The sequence below is a fragment of the Puma concolor genome, chromosome B1, assembly GCF_028749965.1.
Source record: "Puma concolor isolate L17-30 chromosome B1, mPumCon1.1.hap2, whole genome shotgun sequence".
Lineage (NCBI taxonomy): Eukaryota > Metazoa > Chordata > Mammalia > Carnivora > Felidae > Puma > Puma concolor.
Window position 1 is genome coordinate 71,338,438 of NC_141670.1, and position 19,459 is coordinate 71,357,896.

At 35.1% G+C, this 19,459-nt stretch overlaps 1 protein-coding gene across 2 annotated transcripts in view; it reads right to left on the minus strand.

The window, feature by feature from the left end:
• Nucleotides 1-19,459, minus strand: part of GLRB (glycine receptor beta) — a 96,341-nt gene that overhangs the window by 37,418 nt on the left and 39,464 nt on the right. The gene's annotated exons all lie outside the window — the stretch shown is intronic.

The following is a 19,459-nucleotide window of genomic DNA, read 5'->3' on the forward strand; positions in this document are numbered from 1 at the left end:
AAGAATAAAATTTAATTAAAAATAGATGACAAGTAGGTGAGGGGATGGACTAAATGGGGAAGGGGCGTTATGGAGGACACTGGTTGGGATGAGCACTGGGTGTTACACATAAGTGATGAATTACTGAATTCTATTCCTGAAATCATCATTACACTGCATGTTAACTAACTTTGATTTAAATTAAAATAATAATAATAACAAAACAAAATAAACAACAACAAAAAAGCTTCAGGTTATTAATCAACATATGTGTATATTGTGTCAATATACCTAAAATAATTTTTTTTCTTTTTGCTTATGAAATGTGCCTTTCCAACACTCACTGCTTTATGCTTAATGCCCATCTTTAATTACTCTTACTCCTATACCTCAATAAAGCTAAACAAAAAAAAAAAAAAAAGGAGAGTAAAGAAAAATATTTCTCCTGGCCTTTTACTAGTTAGCAAACTACAAAAATAATATATATGTGTATATAAAACATATACATTATATAATATTATATATCTATGTATATAACACACATATGTACACATGTTTACCTAAGAAGGAAAAAGAAAAACTTTCTTTGAAGATTCATACAATTATTCATACAATTCATACAATTCATACAATTATAGAGAGAATTTAAGATAGTCAAATGAGATTTTCATTGGATGCAAAACAGGTACGTCAAAATTTGTAAATGTTATATTTTATTTAACTATAGTAGAAAAATGTTTTGAAATCTACTAAATAGCTGATTATTTTACTTGAGTTTTTTGTCTATCTCCTAAAATTTTAATCTTAAAACTTTGTAAAAATTGAATTATGTCAAGACACAGATTTTAAGAGTATGTGCACTAGGAACAAGTTTAATACCTTAATACATTTTATTATCTGCCAGTTAAATGGGGTTCTAGCACAAATCAGGTTGTTAGTATATACGAACTTAACATTGAGCGTCATGCTCACATCTTTTGATTTTAATTGTATATACTACACTCAGAACGTGCACAAAAGTGTCCAAAGCATGAATTGCATTGGGCTTCAGCTTCCTTATTTTCAATCATTCAAAATTCACAAAATACTATCTATCCATATAGTCTTTTGATATTATCAAAATGAATGAAATCATAAACTTCAAATCAAAATCCAAAATAATTAACTAGGAAGAGGTTATAGATCATCTTTTACTAAATAATAAGACCTAATAGATTTCTATAAAACATAAATGTAAATGCTTTACATATGTGTAAAATATAAAATAAAGCATAAGCAAGGAGCAATCTGAGACATTTTACTTTCTCATATGATCTTCAGACTGTATAGTAATTGTAGAAGGGTAAAGGCACACAGTAACAATATCCACACACTGAAGTACAGAGAGTAAAATAAGATTTAACCTACCTATATCTCATAGCTACTCTAAACTTAAGGTTTCTAAAGGCTTCAACATATATAACACAAATGGTTTCTTAAAAATCATATGCAGATGGTTTCAGAGTGTCAAAGGCAAATAAACCAAGGATTATATAAGCAGGGTGTCTGGGTAGCTCAGTCAGTTAAACATCCAACTTCAGCTCAGGTCATGATCTCACTGTTCATGGGTTCCAGCCCCACGTTGAGCTCTGTGCTGACAGCTCAGAGCCTGGAGCCTACTTCAGATTCTGTGTCTCCCTCTCTCTCTGCCCCTCCCCCTCCCCTGCTGGCGCACGCGTGCGCACTCTCTCTCTCTCTCCCTTCCCCCACACGCCTCTCTCAAAAGTAAATAATAAACACTAAAAAAAAGGATTATATAGGCTGACACTGAACTTATCTGCACCATTGGGGGTGGGGGGGGGGAAGGTAACATTTATCTTATTAAATGAACATGGAATTAAGGAGGGAATAAAGGAGGCCAAGGACTCTAGAAAACAGAGTTATGTTGCACAGCTACATAAACTGTTTGTTAAAATATATGCATATCTTAAAATTCATAATGGGATTTAACTGCTTTATATCTGACTGTGGTTGTCACGACTACAAGAAATAACTCAAACTCATCTAAGACAAAGGCTTCTCACCATCATGTGGTGACACTTCCATCAGAAGTAATGCTCTTCCTATCCCAAGTTTTTATCCATTCCAGGCAAATATCCATGGCCCTCCCCTTTAAAAGGCATACACATTAGGTTCAATTATTTTCTAATAAAATAACAATTATGCTACCTTCACTAAGTGCATGGTTGACATAGACTTGGCATGACTTTGAGCACTTATGAGTATTCAACTTCATATTATTTGCTAAAAAGCTTCCTTGAAATGATCAGCTAAAATTATTGGTATTCTAAAATTACACACACTAAAACTATTTATTACTTTCTTTATGTTCTATGTCTCGTCAAAAGGTAATTCCTCGAAAACCACATCTTTAAACTTCTATGTTTAAAATGTGCATTCATTCACATGTCATGATAAGATACATGTCCTTAACTTGTTGTTAAGGATCAGTATGAAAAATAACCAGATGAGGTTGCCTATCTATCTTCTGTAAACATGTTGTTAAAGCCATGACCCCTTATTTTGGTCAACGACCATTATATGAAAATACACAAGATAAATTCTTCTTTATTTATTAATTTTTCACTTGTTTATACATATATTACTATATCATTTAATAGATATTTACTGTGTGCTAGGCACACTTACTCTAAGCGCTTTGCAAAAATAAATCTATTCCTTAGAGTTTATTCCTAAAAATGCTCTCCTGATTCTCTTACATGCCTCCTATTACAGGAAAGTGAGACTGAAGTATCTCATCATGTTTTTCTTTTTGTCTGGCAGCTAAGGAGTGAAGGCTAAATTCTACAGCCAATTGAATTAATAATTCATTTCTCATATCCTGGTATGACTATCATTGCATGGTTCTTGCACATTTAGTCCTATTTCAATTATTTGCTTGCATTTTTTTTGTTGTTATTATACACCTCAAATCCTTGCCAGAAATAGAGATGGATGAAAAGTAAAATATCATTTGAGGGATTGTCATATACCTGACAAGAGACTGTCAGCATTATTTGGATGCCACTGTTAATTAAGCAACTCTGCCAATGTGGCTTTTAGAATCTAGATGCTTTATTTTAGTCTAATATTAGGTATTCTTATTTTAATAGAATGTTAGATACATTTATAGAGATACTAATATTAAGATCTATTGGTATTCTGTATCTAGACTAAAAACAACTACATTTTGGGGTGTATGCTGGTTTGCCCCGTAGTAATTCATTTCCAATGATATTATATGAATATTTTTAATAATACTCAAGATATCTGACAGGAATGAAAGCAATGCCAACCTTTAATTTCAGCATACTTTGCATAATTAAAAAGAAGCCACCTTATAATGTTTGGGGTAACCTGAATTCTCCTTAAAATCTCCACACATACACATATCCTATGTTCCACTATTCTGTCTCCAAAATTGTATGGATAGTTCATCTAAAATTATACAGCAAAATTATTTTTCTTTTAAAAATTTTATAGCAATTTTAAGAGTGTTTCTCCATGTGAAGATCATTATTCCAAATCCTTCTTGAACTCTAAACAGTGTTTCCATCAATGCATGAATATCTTTATATCACTTATACCTTTATATCCATGATTAAGTTCAAAGCATTTTAACCAGCTGAAAGCTGATTAAAGCCTTGCATAGCCCTATACAGTACCAGAGGGTTTTGACAAAATAAAACCTATCTGTGGAAAAAATTACAAAATTACAAATGATACAAGAATGTTTTAATGTCACCACCTTTTTATTCTATATATCATCATAAATAGTGTTTTTGAAGTTATATTAGCCAAATTATAAAGCCTAGTATAATGGAGTCAACATGGGCTAGAAAAGATAAAGTACTTGACTCAAATTTCAGCTCTGAATCTTTAGCTTTGACCTTGAGCAAGTTTCTTAACCTCTCTGAGCTCAGTTTCTTCATATAAAAAGCATGAATATTAATACCCTAACGTGATAATTCAACAAAATACTCAATTAAAAGATTAACACAGTGACTGCTATATAAATAAGTTAGTTCTCTTTTCATTAAACACCCTTGAGAATCTAGCTACAGAGTACGTTCTATACTCTCAGAAAATGTTTACTTAAATTCCTCCTAAATCCCTAGGTGATGGGTTCGCTCATTCATTCAATTCAAAAATCATTTATTAACCATATATTCTTTTCCAAACTCTGGGTACTAAGGATACATCTGTGAGTACTCCCAGACTTCAAAGATAATTGTAAGTTACACTGACAATCAGTCAAACATAAAACAATTTGCAAAAGGCTATAAAAATGGAAATAGTTTGCAACAGGGCATCTAATCTAGACTCAGGATTAGATAAAAGTAGCCAAGCGAACTGACATCAAGGCAGGGACCTAAAGACAGGACAGTCAGACAAATATGGGTCTGAATTATATATATTTTATGTGCCCTAAAGCAATTCACTTAATCTCTCTGAGCCTCAAATTCCTCGTCAATAAAATTAATCCTAAATTATTCACAGGAATCAAATGAAATGCTGTACCTAAAGCATGAAACCTGGAACAAAGAAATACTCAAAGTTAGCTAATTTATTATATGTATTATTAACATTATTATCAAGATAGCTATATCACCCCTGTGAAAAGGCTAACAATTACTATTGAAAGCATTTCTTTTCTATTGTTGTAAAGATGCCACCTGTAAGTTTTAATTGGTTACCAAACATCAAAACTAACTTTAATTCTATTAATTCTTCAAAAGCTTTGAAAAATCATTGTTCATGTACCAGATGTAAAGTACTATATTAGTTGCTGATTATACACAGATCAACATAATACAATATTAGAAAACAAAGCAGATTTCTGATTAATATTAATTATTAATATCTGATTAATCTAATATTAAGATTTCACAGACTTTAGGTACATCAATGAGCAATGGCAAGTTTGTTTTATAGACTAACAAAATAAAATATCTACTTGCTATTATGTTCCAGACTATATTCAATGATTACAAAAGAGGCTCGGTTAACAATCAGTTTTACTATGCTAGGTTAAACATTCATTTCTTCCTTCATTTGTTCACTCACTAAACAGTAATTCATTAAGGACTTTCTATGTTTCAAGTTCTGAGCTGCCAGTCTGAGAAGGATAAAAACATGAGGGCCATACTCTCAGGAGGTGATGAGGATACAAGTAAGGAAATAATTGGTAAGGATTCTAAGGGTGACAGTACTTGTTGACAGAATAAATGATCACTTCAGACACCAGTCAGGAAAGGCTGTAGAATGTGAATCTGAGGAGGGTCCCTGAGAGTGGGCAGAATTCTGCCAGGTGCTGCGATCAGAGAAGGTCAGGTAAGTGTTTTATCAGTAACACAAAAGAATCATTAAGGGGTGCCTGGTGGCCAGTTGGTTAAGCATCCGACTTTGACTCAGGTCATGATCTCACAGTTCGTGGGTTCAAGCCCCGTATCAGGCTCTGTGTTGACAGCTCAGAGCCTGGAGCTTGCTTCAGATTCTGTGTCTCCCTCTCTCCTGTGTCTGCTCCTCCCATGCTCCTGATCTGTCTCTCAAAAATAAATGAAAAATTCAAAAAAAAATTGATTAAAAAGAATCACTAAATATCAAGATACATAAATTGACAAACATAATCAATATCGTCACTAAAAAGAGGCCAGAACGAGAGACAGAGGTTTTGTAGTAATCAGTGGAAAGACATTAGTTAAAAATCAAGAGCAAGAAATATACAAAGAACTCTTTTTAATTTTTTTAATGTTTATTTATTTTTGACAGAGAAACAGAACATGAGTGGAGGAGGGCCAGAGAGAGAGTGCGACACACAGAGCTGTCAGCACAGAGCCAGATGCGGGGCTCGAACCCATGAACCATGAGATCATGACTTGAGCCAAAGCTGGATGCTCAAATGACTGAGCCACCCAGGTGCCCCTACAAAGAACTCTTGAAATGCAACAATAAGAAAGCAAACAACCCCATTAAAAATGGGCCAAATATCTTAATAGACACCTCACCAAAGAAGATATACTTATGGCAAATAAGCATATGAAGAGATGTTCCACTTTACATGTCATTAGGGAAATGTAAATTAAAACAATGAGATACCACTACACCACCTATTAGAAAGGGCCAAAATCCAGCACACTGACAACACCAAATGCAAATGAGGATGTGGAACAACAGGATCTCTCATTCATTGATGGTGGGAATGAAAACGGTGCATCCACTTTGGAAGACAGTTGGAAGTTTCTTACAAAATGACACAAACTCTTACCACACTGCACTGCTTGGTATTTTTACCCAAAGGAGCTGAGAACTTACACTCACACAAAACCTGCACATCCATGTTTACCGTAGTTTTATTCATGATTGTCAAAACTCGTCCCTCAGTAAATGAATGGACAAACTGTGGTACATCCACACAACAGATATTACTCACCAGGATAAAGAAATGCACTGTCAAGCCATGAAAAGACATACAGGAATGTTAAACATATACTATTAAGTGAAAGACCCAAATCTGGAAAGGCTATATGCTGCATGATTCCAACTATGTGACATTCTGGAAAAGACAATACTATGGATACAGTAAAAGAAAAAAAAAAAAAAAAGAAAAAAAAAATCAGTGGTTGCCAGGGGGTGATAAACAGGTAGAGTACAAAGGATTTTTAGGGTAGGGAGATTCTATTGTATCAAATTATAATAGTAGATCAAGTGTTCACACCTTTGTCAAAACCCATGAAATGAACAACACCAAGAGCAAACCCTAATGTAATCTACAGACTTTAGGTGATGATGTGTCATTATAGGTTCACTGATTGCAACAAATGTATCTCTTTGGTGCAGATGTCCATAGTAGGGGAGGCTGTAGGCAGGGAGAGGCAGGGGGTGTATCAGAGTTCCCTACACATTCTGCTCAATTTTGCTGTGAAGCTAAAACTGCTCTGAAAGAATCTACTTTTGGGGTGCCTGGGTGGTGCACTAGGTTAGGCGTCTGACTCTTGATCTTAGCTCAGGTAATGACCTTGCGGTTCGTGAGCTCAAGCCCTACGTCAGGCTCTGTGCTGATGGTGCAGAGCCTGCTTGGGATTCTTTTTCTCCCTCTCTGCCCTCCCCCACTTGTGCTCTCTCTCTCTCTCAAAATAAATTTAAAAAATAAAAATAAACTCTACTTTTAAAAGTGAATGCACTTGGGGCACCTAGGTGGCTCAGTCGTTTAGAGTCCGACTTCGGCTCAGGTCACGGATTCTGTGTCTCCCTCTCTCTCTGCCCCTCCTCCGTTCACACTCTCTCTCCCTCTTGATCTGTCTCAAAAAGAAACATTAAAAAATACATACATACATACATACATAAAAGTGAATGCACTTGGCACATAAATATATTTCAAGGATGTTTATTGCACACATCTATGTAATAGCCAAACAAACCAACAAAAAAACCCAGAAACAATATAAAATCTATCATGGAGGAACAGATTAGTAAAATATGTTATTTTCATATGATAGAATGAATTTACCATTAAAAATATGAACATAATTTATATAAAACAATCTGATCATTCTCTCAAAACACTGATACTACGAGTTTCTTTCAAGAAAGTAACATTTCTCATGGAAAACCCAATAGCGAAGTCTGCTAAGAAGAGCCAATGAACATGAAGATATGTTCCGCCTCACTAGAAAAGGAACACAATAAAAAAACAAGATTCAATTGTTTCCCTTTGTTCATGAAATTGGAAATGAGGATGATGAGTAATCATATTTATCATTCACAAGGCATGGAGACCTGGCACATTCCTACACTACAGATAGCAAAATAAACTTAAAAACTTTCTTGGATGGTTATTTGGCAATATATATCAAAATTTAAAGAAAAGTAAACAAATTCCAACAAAGTAATTCATCCTAAGAAAGGTAGGTACGAAGATGAAGCTACAAAAAAAATTGAATGCAACACATAGTATAAACAAAATAAAAGGGAAAAGGAGGTAAAGTAAAATAAAATCTGGAAATAGAGAAAAAATGCTGTTGTTTGCCTTTTTAATATCATGCTGAAACATTGTCTAACAAGCCCACTTAAAGGGTCATAGGATTCTCCAGGAAAATGTAACTTTGTCTGACTGCCATTTTCTACTGGTTACGGGCCCAGATGCCATAAAATCATATAACCTATAGCTGGTTCATAAATTGCAAATGATTTTTGCTTGGTGTAGATGCAAATGTTTTATGTCAGGTAGAAAAGATATCCACCAATAATATGTTTTTATTGCCCTGTGAGACATTAACAATCTGTATCTAATTTAGCAGTCTAATTTCAGCATTCATTCCTTCACTACCAGCTCCTGAAGTCTCCACTGAAGCAGCTTTACTATCCCACTGGATCCCTCACTAATGAGTTTCAATAAATCACTAACATGTCCTCACTCTACATACATATTTAACTTTTCAACAATGATAGTCTGTCCTCACAAAGTTAAACATAGGAATACCATATGCCCAGCAATTCCACTCCTAGGTATAAGCCCAAAAGAACCATAAGGAGAGATTCCAACAGATACTTGCATGCTCAGATTCACCGCGGCATTATTCACAATAGTCAAAAGGTGGAAACAACCCAAGTGTCCACCAAGAGATGAATGGATAACCAAAGTGTGGTATGCAGGCATACCTTGAAGATATCGCGGGTTCAGTTCCAGACCACAGCAATGAAGTAAATACTGCAGTAAAGCAGGTCAAATTAATTGTTTGGTTTTCTAGTGCATATAAAAAGTATATTTACACTATACCGTAGTGTATTCAGTGTGTGACAGCAGTATGTCTGAAAAAAACAATGTACACATCTTAATTAAAAAATATGTTATTGCTAAAAAATACTAACCATCATCTGAGCTTTCAGTGAGTCATAATCTTTTTTTTTTTTTTTGCCGGTGGAGGGTGTCTTGCCTCGGTGTTGATGGCTGTCGACTGACCAGGGTGGTGGCTGGCGAAGGCTGGGGTGGCTGTGGCAACTTCTTAAAATGAGACGACAATGAAGTTGGCCACATCCAGTGACTCTTCCTTTTGTGAATGATTTCTCTGAAACTCAAGATGCTGTCTATAGCATTTGACCCACAGAAGAACTTTCAAAACTGGAGTCAATCCTCTCAAATCATGCTGCTGCTTTACAACTAAGCTTATGTACTAGTCTGAAACCTCTGTTGTCATTTCAACGATCTGCACAGCATCTTCACGGAGGAGACTCCATCTCAAGAAATCACTTTATTTGCTCATCCAAAAGTTTCATCATGGGGTCGCAGCAATTCAGTCACATCCTCAGGCTCCACCTCTAATTCTAGTTCTCTCCCTATTTCCATCACATCTACAGTTATTTCCTCCACTGCAGTCTTAAGCTCCTCAAAGTCATTAATGAGGGTTGGAATCTCTTTCTCCAAAGTCCTATTAACGTTGATATTTTGACCTTTTCCCAGGAATCACCAATGATCTTAATAGCATCTAAAACACTATCTTTTCCAGAAGGGTTTCAATTTACTTTGCCCAGATCCAATGGAGGAATCACTATCTATGACAACTATACCCTTGAGGAAAGTTTTTCTTAAATAATAAGACTTGAAGTTCAAAATTACTTCTTTTTTTAAATTGTTTATTTATTTTTGAGAGAGAGAGAGAGACAGAGCACAAGTGGGGGAGGAGCAGAGAGAGGGGAAGACAAAGAATCCGAAGCAGGCTCTAGGCTCTGAGCTGTCAGCACAGAGCCTGACACAGGGCTCGAACTCACAAACCATGAGACCATGACCCGAGTCGAAGTTGGACGCTAAACGACTGAGCCAGGCACCCCAAAGTTCCAAATTACTTCTTAATCTATGGGCTGCAGAATGAATGTTATGTTAACGGGTATGAAGACAACGTTAATCTCTTTGTCCATCTCTATCGGAACTGTTGGATGACCAGGTGCATTGAGAATGAGCAGTCATATTCTGAAAGGAACCTTTTTTTAGAGCAGCTGGTCTCAACAGTGGGCTTAAAATATTCAGTAAACCAGGTTGTAAACAGAGGTGCTGTCATACAGGCTTTCTTGTGCTACTGATAAGAGCACAGGCAGAGTGGAGTTAGTATAAAGCTTAAGGGCCTTGGGGTTTTCAGAATGGTAAATAAACATTGGTTTCAACTTAAAATCACCAGCTGCATTAGGCCCTAACAAGTGAGTCAGCCTGTTCTTTGAAGTTTTGAAGCCAGACATTGACTTCTCTTCTCTAGCTGCTAAAGTCCTAGATAGTATCTTTTTCCAATAGAAGGCTGTTTTGTGTACATTGAAAATCTGCTGTTTAGTGTAGCCACCTTCATGAATTATCTCAGCTGGATCTTCCGGAGAACTTGCTGCAAATTCTCCATCAGCACTTGCTGCTTCATCTTGCACTTTGATGTCATAGAGATGGCCTCTTTCCTTAAACCTCATGAGCCAACCTCTACTAGCTTCACACTTTTCTTCTGCAGCCTCCTCACCTCTCTCAGCTTTCACAGAGTTAAAGAGAGTTAGAGCCTTGCTCTGGATTAGGCTTTGGCTTAAAGCAATATTGTGCCTGGTGTGATCTATCTGGACCACAAAAACCTTCTTCATATCAGCAATAAGGCTGTTTTGCTCTCTTATCATTCATGTGTTCACTGGAGCAGCAGTTTTAATTTCCTTCAAGAACTTTTCCTCTGCAACCACAATGTGGCTGTTTGGTGCAAGAGGCCCAGCATTTGGCCTATCTTGGCTTTTGATATGCCTTCCTCACTAAGCTTAATCATTTCTAGCTTTTGATTTAAAGTGAAAGACATGCGACTCTTCCTTCACTTGAACACTTAGAAGCCATCGTAGGGTTATTAATTGGCCTAATTTCAACATTGTGTATCTTAGGGAATAGGAGGCCCAAGGACAGACAAGGAGAGAAACAGAAAATGGCTGGTTTGTGGACCAGTCAGAACACACACATTTATCAATTAAGTTTGTCATCTTTTATGAGCATGGTTTCTGATGCCCCAAAACAATTATAAGACTAACATCAAAGATCACAGACCATCAATCATAACAAATAATAGTAACAAAGTCTGAAATACTGTGAGAATTACCAAATGTGACAAAGAGGCAGAAAGTAAGCAAATGCTGTTGGAAAAACGGCACCGATAGACTTGCTCACTGCAGGTTGCCACAAATCTTCCATTTGTAAAAAAGACAAAATCTGCAAAGGACAATAAAACAAGGTATGCCTGCATACACATACACACCGAGGAATATTATTCAGCCATAAAAAGGAATGAAATTCTGGTACACATTATGGCAGAAATAAATCTTGAAAACAGAACAACAACAAAAAGAAGACTAATGAAGAGTTTGTCTAAAAGTATTAATCATAGTAGGAATGCAAGGCAAAAAACAAACAAACAAACAAACAAACTAACTAACAAAGCTCTGGGAAAGGCAAGCATTTAAGGGACAGGCTAGAAGACTGAGGAGAAAAGGAAACCCTGAGAATGTGATTTCATCACCAACCCAAACAGGCACAAACTTTGAGAAGGTCAACAGCAGTAGACGTCACAGAAGTTCAAGTATAATCACACTTTCAGCAAATGAGGAAGCCCCTGAAAATTTTAGCAGAAGCATTTTAATAGAGTGACATGGTAAAAGCAAGATTATGGAGGATTAAGAACTGAACAGAAGACAAAGTTTCCTGTCTATAAGATGTGGATAACAAAAATATACCCACAAAGATAGCATTTTTATAAGGATTAAGTGAGGTAATATATTCTGCACTTGGCTATACTAAGGGCTAAACAAGCACATTGCCTTATTAGGATATATCTTTTATGCTGCTGTTATCCTTTTATAATATCGGTAATACCTATTAATAAAATTTTTGCCTCAAAAAAATTCTGCATATAGTGTCACTCATTCAATTTGTTCTGTACTGTGCTGATCAACCAACAGTTATTCTTAACAATAATTTACTTCAAGGTCACAAATCCTGACACAGTACTAAAATATACTTCTGAGCATCTCCTGTATTATTCTTCTTGCTTTCAACTGTTCTGTTGTAAGCTCAACACACCACATAATCCTCAAGCCTCTACAGTTATCCTTTTCTTAATTTTATTTTTTAGAGTACTCTAGAGTTGTATTACAGTAAGCATCACTGAAAAATTGGAAATTGCTTTTCTTGTTGTATCAGTCTTGGTCATTGTATCTTATTATCTCATTATGAAAGTACTTCAACGATGTTTTTCTGTTAGCTATGTAGCCACATATTATTATGATTCAATCCAAGTTGCAGCAAATTTATATATCTTTTAAGAATGTTTTAAAATTTTACAGTTTAAATTAATAATTTGAGCTTAACATTCATTAAAAGATAAAAGCTCATTAGTTGCTTTGGTGAATGTTTTATGGGCATTTCTAAATAATTGCTAGTTATTGGCATTTCCAATGCTCTATATTAAGATAACTATCTTTGAAACCTACTTATTTTCATTTTCAATTATTCAATCACAATAATTATAGCTTTATCGTTTGTTTTGCAATGAAAAATTCCCATCAGAAACAGACTTCTTTTATCAGTGGAAAATTACTTAATTGTTTTTAAAGAACTTGGTGACAAATACTACTCATTGTTCATTCCAAAGAGCATACGATTATTCATTATCTAGAAAATGGATGTTCTCCAAAATTTTCAGTCCCAATTAACACCCAAATTCAACTATTTCTTCAAGGCAATAAAACACTTCACAACAAGACATTAAAACTGGTTGAATTGCATTATTGATATTTTAACACTTAAAAAGTTTTTATACTTTGTATTATTGTTAGGATAGCTATTCTGGTTAGTCCTGATTTTTACCTAGCCTTCACATATGCAATCTTTAATTTAACTCTTGGGTAGTCTTTACATTACAATACAAATTGAGCATTCAAAGAAATAAAGGAGATCAATTCTCATAGCATCTGGCAGCATAATAACTAAAGTTCTGTCAACAAAGCTGTTATAAAGCTGTTTGAAAAGGGTTAAATTTAGTCATTAGTGAGGTTAGATGTTTCGTGTAGGAATTACAAGTTAACAAAATGCCACTAAAATTTTTTAGGTCATATTTTAGCAATATTTCTCAATATGTAATTTTATTAAAAAGTTTTAGTTAAATGGCGTTCAATAACACCTTATGAATATTTAAAATTTTCTAGTCCTATTCCAATATTCCATGGATATTAGGAGTGCCTGCTAGGTGGTACTGTGGTGCCTCTCTGAACTCAAAACTCCATGAGAGTAGCAGTCTGCTGGGCTGCATATACCAAAAGAACCTAGCGTAATTGGGATGATCCTCCAACAGAATTTGGGAAGAAAAACTGTATTAAAGTATTCATCAGCATGTGTCTTAGTTTCCCATTGCTGCTGTAAGAAAATTACCAAATCTTTAGTGGCCTAACAGATCACAATTATCATCTCACACTTCTGGAGTTCAGAACATCAAAATTAGTTTCACACGACCCAAGTTACAGTGTCTGCAGGGCTGACTCCTTCTGAGGTTCTGAGGACAGATTCCATTTCCTTGCTTTTTTCAAGTTCTAGAGGGCACCTATGTTCCTTGACTGATGATACATCACTTCCTTGTATTACTCCAAGTTCATATAGGTTTCATTGCATCTACTACTGACTCTGATCCTCCTGCCTCCTGTTTTTAAGGACCCTGGTGATTATAGAGGCCTTGCTTGGACAACCAGAATAATCTCCCCAGCTCGAGATCCTTACTTTAATCACACACACAAAGTCTCTTTTGCCATGTGAAACAGCATATCCACAGACTCTGAGATTAGGACATGGACATCTTGGAGGAACATTATTCCTACCACAGGGTACAAACCTAAAGGTAGATCATATGAGGTAAAAAATATATATAAAACCTTTTGAAGGTTTGTGTATCTAAGATGTAAAATAGAAAAAAAAATGGGAACACATATGTCTAATTTTATTCTATAATGAATTAATGTTGGAAAGTTAATAATCAAAGCAACAAAATAAAAGGAATAGTAAACTAAGACTAGTTTCAAGGAAAAAATGTAAATCTCTATATAGAAGGGAAATATACAAAACTGTTTTTAAAACAACAAAGATAAATCATTGCCATAAAACAGAATTAAGCTCTTTTAGCAGATCCCAAATGTGACTTTTTTTTTTTCCTGATAGGCTCAAAAAGAGCTGAAGTCTATTATTAAGACAAATAAAAAGTCATACAGCAGAAAGGCACAGAAAGTCTGACAGGATCATGAGTTATAGTGCAATAATAATTCAATATAATTATGAAGCATGACTAAACCAAAGAAAGAATATGGATTGTATAAACAGGCTTTGATTTCCATGAAAGAGCGCTTACATGTCTCAGATGAGGTGAAGTGTCTGTGTATAGATTATTACAATAAACCATAATACCCAACTTTTCCCCCACAAGTGTAATAGTTCACATTTTCAATTATGAAAATCCCAGTGATTTAAGCCAAAGGTAAGAACTGAATAAAAAAAAACCAATAAATATTATAAACATAACCATAGAACAGACGTCACCTGGCTTCTAAAAACCATTCTTCTCACTGTTCTGAATGCTCCTTTTCCAGTTGCCCCAAGCAGTGGCATCTACACTGATAAAATTAGAACTTCAAATTAGGATGATTACATTTATTTGACAATTTTGGTGATGTTACTATTAATGTCAGGAAATACCACTTGTAGTATTAATTATGATATTTTACAAAAAAAAATGAGGTAGTAGGATGCAAATAAACACATCGAAATGAGAAATAAGAATTTTGAGCTACAAAATGGGATCGTAAAACAAGCTGTAGGGGCATATAACATGGAAAGATCTTAAGGAATATTAATATGACTGTAATTTCTCCTTCACTACACAATTATGGCTTGTGAATCAATGTGAGATTACTTTTAGTTTAGCCAGCAATAGTTAGCATCTGAGTTAAACAAACAAGCACAAAGAAATGGTTGCCAAATGGAATTGGTTAAAATTTCCCAACAACAATGTGAATGCCTGGAACCCCGATTGCTTCTTCGATAATCAACTTTATCTGTTGGAAGAAAGGACTGGGTTGCCTTCTTTCAGAAGCTGCCCTACATCTGTCTGCCACCTGACTTGTAGCTACTGATGTTACACGCACCCCTGAGCTTTGTGTTCTGCATTATGCCTTCTGGAACAAGAAACTGCCAGTTGAGGTAGAAAGCTTTGAACTATAGAGAAAAGCTTTGGGCAATATTGAAGCTTCCTAAATTTTAGGAGCTCCTTTATTTCAGCATATCTTTGTAGGGGAAATTTCTAGGCAGCTATTAATAAACAAAACCACAACTTTACAATGGGGCTACTAACAAACTTATAAAGAGTTCATTTTCTTTAGCATTTCCTTTAAGATGCGATTCTATTGTGAAACAGTACATAATTTGAAAATGCTTGACAACCCGAGTCACCGTCACTGAGAGCTAATATGCCAGGCGAAATACTGTTGCTTTATTTTTGTAACTTATTCACTCTTTTTAGGGTATAGCGCATCAGGTACACAACACAAGTGTATTCAACACAAGTACATTCAGGTATTCAAGCACAAGCCTGTCTGCTATCACGGCTTGCACACTGTGCACCATACTGTTTCCATAAACATACATCCTGTATTTAGACAAATCTAATACTCTTTTTTCCCAACCTCTTGTTTTAGGGCACTTTTTCGTTTGCTTTGTTGCTAAGAAATATGTTCTCTAGTTATTATTTTAAACGAAAAGGTGGGGAGAGAGGTAACAAATACCAACAAGGATGTGGAATAAAGGGGACCATTGTACGCTGCTGATGGGAACATAAACTGGTATATACACCACTATGGAAAACAGTATGGAGGTTCCTCAAGAAATTAAAAATAGAACAACCATAAAATCCAGTAATCCCACTTCTGGGTATATATCTAAAGGAAATAAAATTATAATCTTGCAGACATATCTGTATTCCCATGTTCACTGCAACATTGTTGACAACAGCCAAAGTATGGAAACAACCTAAGTGTCCATCAGTGGATGAATGGATCAAAAAAATGTGGGGTGTGTGTGTGTAATGGAATACAATTCATCCTTCAAGAAAGGAAAGTATGTTATTTGTAACAACATGGATGAGCCTGGAGGGCATACAAACAGAGTAGAAACGTGGTTGTCAGGGGCTTGGGGTGTGGTTGGTAGAAGAGTACAAACTTTTAGTTATAAAGTGAATAAGGTGAATAAGGTCAGGATCTAATGTATAAGATGGTGACTATAGTTGAAAACACTGTTTGTGTAACTGAAATTTGCTAAGAAAGTAGAACTTAAATGTTCTCACCAAAACTTTAAAAAATAAGATAAGTATATGAGGTGATGGATGTATTGATTAATTTGATGAGGGGACTCTTTTCACAGTGGAGACATATATCAAATCATCACATACACTTCAAATCTCTTACAATTTTTGTCAATTATACATTAATAGCTAAAACAATAATAATAATAAAGTAAGCCCACCCTGGCAGATTGGAAGGAAAAAAAAAAGAAATATCCTCTCATCCAAAATACCCTTTAAATTATTCTCCTGAGTCCATCACTATTATTCCTGACCAGTGTTTGCATCTAGTAACAAAGAACAAATTTTGTTTTAGACCTTGTTTTTCCTTAGATGACACCTTAAAGTTATCTATGTACCTATAATACCTTGTGACTTTCCCTACTTGGAAGGAACAAAGTATGAGGGCACTATTTTTGAAAAGACTGACCAAATCTATAAAATATGACAGTCTCAAAAGACATGTTTAGGAAACTGTTTTATGGGGATGTATAAAATAAACATCGCTGAAAGCAAAACATAATAATAATAATAAAGCAGAATATTTAAGTCTATTCAATGAGCAAAACTTTAGCCTGTGTTTACACAACACTAAGTGAAAGGCAGATTGATTTTCATCCAGCAAATATATATAATTTGGCTCCTCTGGATAAAGGTCTCCAAAATTTCCAAAATCAATGCTCTACAATAAAAACCTATTTCAGTCTGTTACTTAATCAAATAAGTGCTTGACATAAGTCTATTAATTACATTTGCCCTGCCAATTGTTTTAACACTACTTTGACTCTGTGCTAGGCAAAGAGCAGAATATTTGTTCATTTATTCAATCAATATTAGCTAATATAAGAAATTATTTATAGGTTTACTATTTATGGAGCACCTTTTGTCTCCCGTATCTTGGAGAAAATGAAGTGGGATACATTATTCCTGCCTTTAAGAAGTTTACAGTCCATTAGAGAATAAAAGAACACACAAAAATAATTTAGTTACAGCAAAGAAGCTATCAGATGATAGAGATGAAAGATGTGGTTTGAAAAGAAAGTACCAAGTGAGTCAGAATAGTCATAAAGGGCTCTGATTAGAAGATAAGAGATGGAAATCAGGGATAAATAGGAGGGACAAAGACTCCCTGATGAAAATTGGATGAATCCGGTTCCAGCAGGAAGTACTCTGGGCTAGCTACCATGATGAATCCCAGCAGGAGGACAACAAGAGGATACATTATAAATATGCAATATTTTATTATAATCCTCAAATATTCTGTAAGAAAGTTCCTCTCCCTTTTCTAGCATCCCTTTTCCCCAGGTGTTTTCAACCCGATACAATCAAGTAACTACTGATGGGACCTGGAGAAGTTTAGGTGTCTGACATTTGGAGGGCATTCGATAATTACTAAAGCATAGATATATTAATGATACCTCCTGGGTTGGGACACATGGTAGCCTTTATACAAATGAGAACAAATTTCCTTGCATTAGCTGTCCCAGAATGCAAGATACAGTAGGAATGTCTCCAACAGGCCAGAATATCTTTCAGGGATGATTTAGGATTAGGGCAACGATGCCACAAAAGACAAAAGAGGGTACAGAGGAGAGCACAGACACTACGTAGATCCTCTTAAAGTTTCACCTTGGGAAAATAACATCTACTCTTGCAGAGTGAAGTGCTTAGACAGACTAACCACATTTTCAGTTAAAGTTAACTACACTTGTCTCCTGAGTGCTGAACAGTAGTCTGTATCTTATTCCACAGCTATCTTCTAGTGATCCATACTGTATGTTTCTGTCATTTAGGTGAACTAAAAGGTCACTGGAAGTAAATGAATTTGATTCCAAAATATCCTTTTGAATAATTCTCCAAAAACATCTATCAGCTAAGAAAATAATAAGTTATTCAGGGGCTAAATACATGCTTCTACAAAAAATAAATAACATTCTCATTGCAATTAGATATAAAAACAGTTGTCATAAATTAAATGCAATACACAGTTGCTTTTATAACATACTGTGCTACCCTGAGGAATAATGGAATACATATTTTAAATCACTCTTTCTCTAGTGTGAGATATTCCCTGAAAAATTATACTGCGCCTTATCTATTACTAGGCTTTCAATCTGGAATATATACTATATTGATAAAAATGTAAGTATTAATAAAAATATAAGTATCTCCAAAAAATACAAAAAAACTTGAGCCTTCTCTCTCCCATTTGAAGCAGCATTTCGGCATGTGTTTTTTCAAAAAGGGCAAAATCCAATATTCTAAAACATCAAAAAGCAAGTAGACTTTATTGAATGTCTTTTAAGAAGCTGAAGAGGAATTACATCACACATCATTCAGGAAATCTGCTAATGTAATCTGCTAATTAGTAACCTACTAATAAAAAAGTACTTCATGGAAGCTGCAATACAACTCATCACGGATAACAGCCACTCCTCCAAACTCTTTTCCGTGCCTTTCAAGACAGGAGCCTGCCTGTCACTACTTTCTGCTCTTCCTTTGCTTTTCCTTGACCTTTCCCCTCGCTACGTCAGTTTTTTAGGGAGCTCTGCTGCCATATCTTAGAAAGATTGATTTTCTTCTTTGCTTTCTACAATTCTCTGATCCCAACATCACAATATTAGCACAACAGAGGAAATGAAGATTCTCCTCAAGAAACCAGAAGAAAAATAAACTGTGAACACTTATTTTTAATGCTCACATAGATAAGCATACTAGGAAATAAATGTTGCTCCAGAATACATTGCAGAAGTGCTTTTCCCAGGTGGTAACCAATTAGTTGCTCAGAGTGAGTATATTAATTCTTTCAAGTCCGTAAGTTTTAACTAACATTAAGGCTACATTTGAACTGCAAAATTATATAGGCACTGAAATCATTGATGTAACAAACCTTGGAACTTGGATATTTTATACTAGAAGGAAGCATGCATTTTGCCTTAGAGTTATTCTTTATTTTTCAGCTTTTTTTTAAATTTTTTTAACATTTACTTATTTTTTGAGAGAGAGCGAGAGAGCACAAGATGGGGAGGAGCAGAGAGAGGAGACACAGAATCCAAAACAGGCTCCAG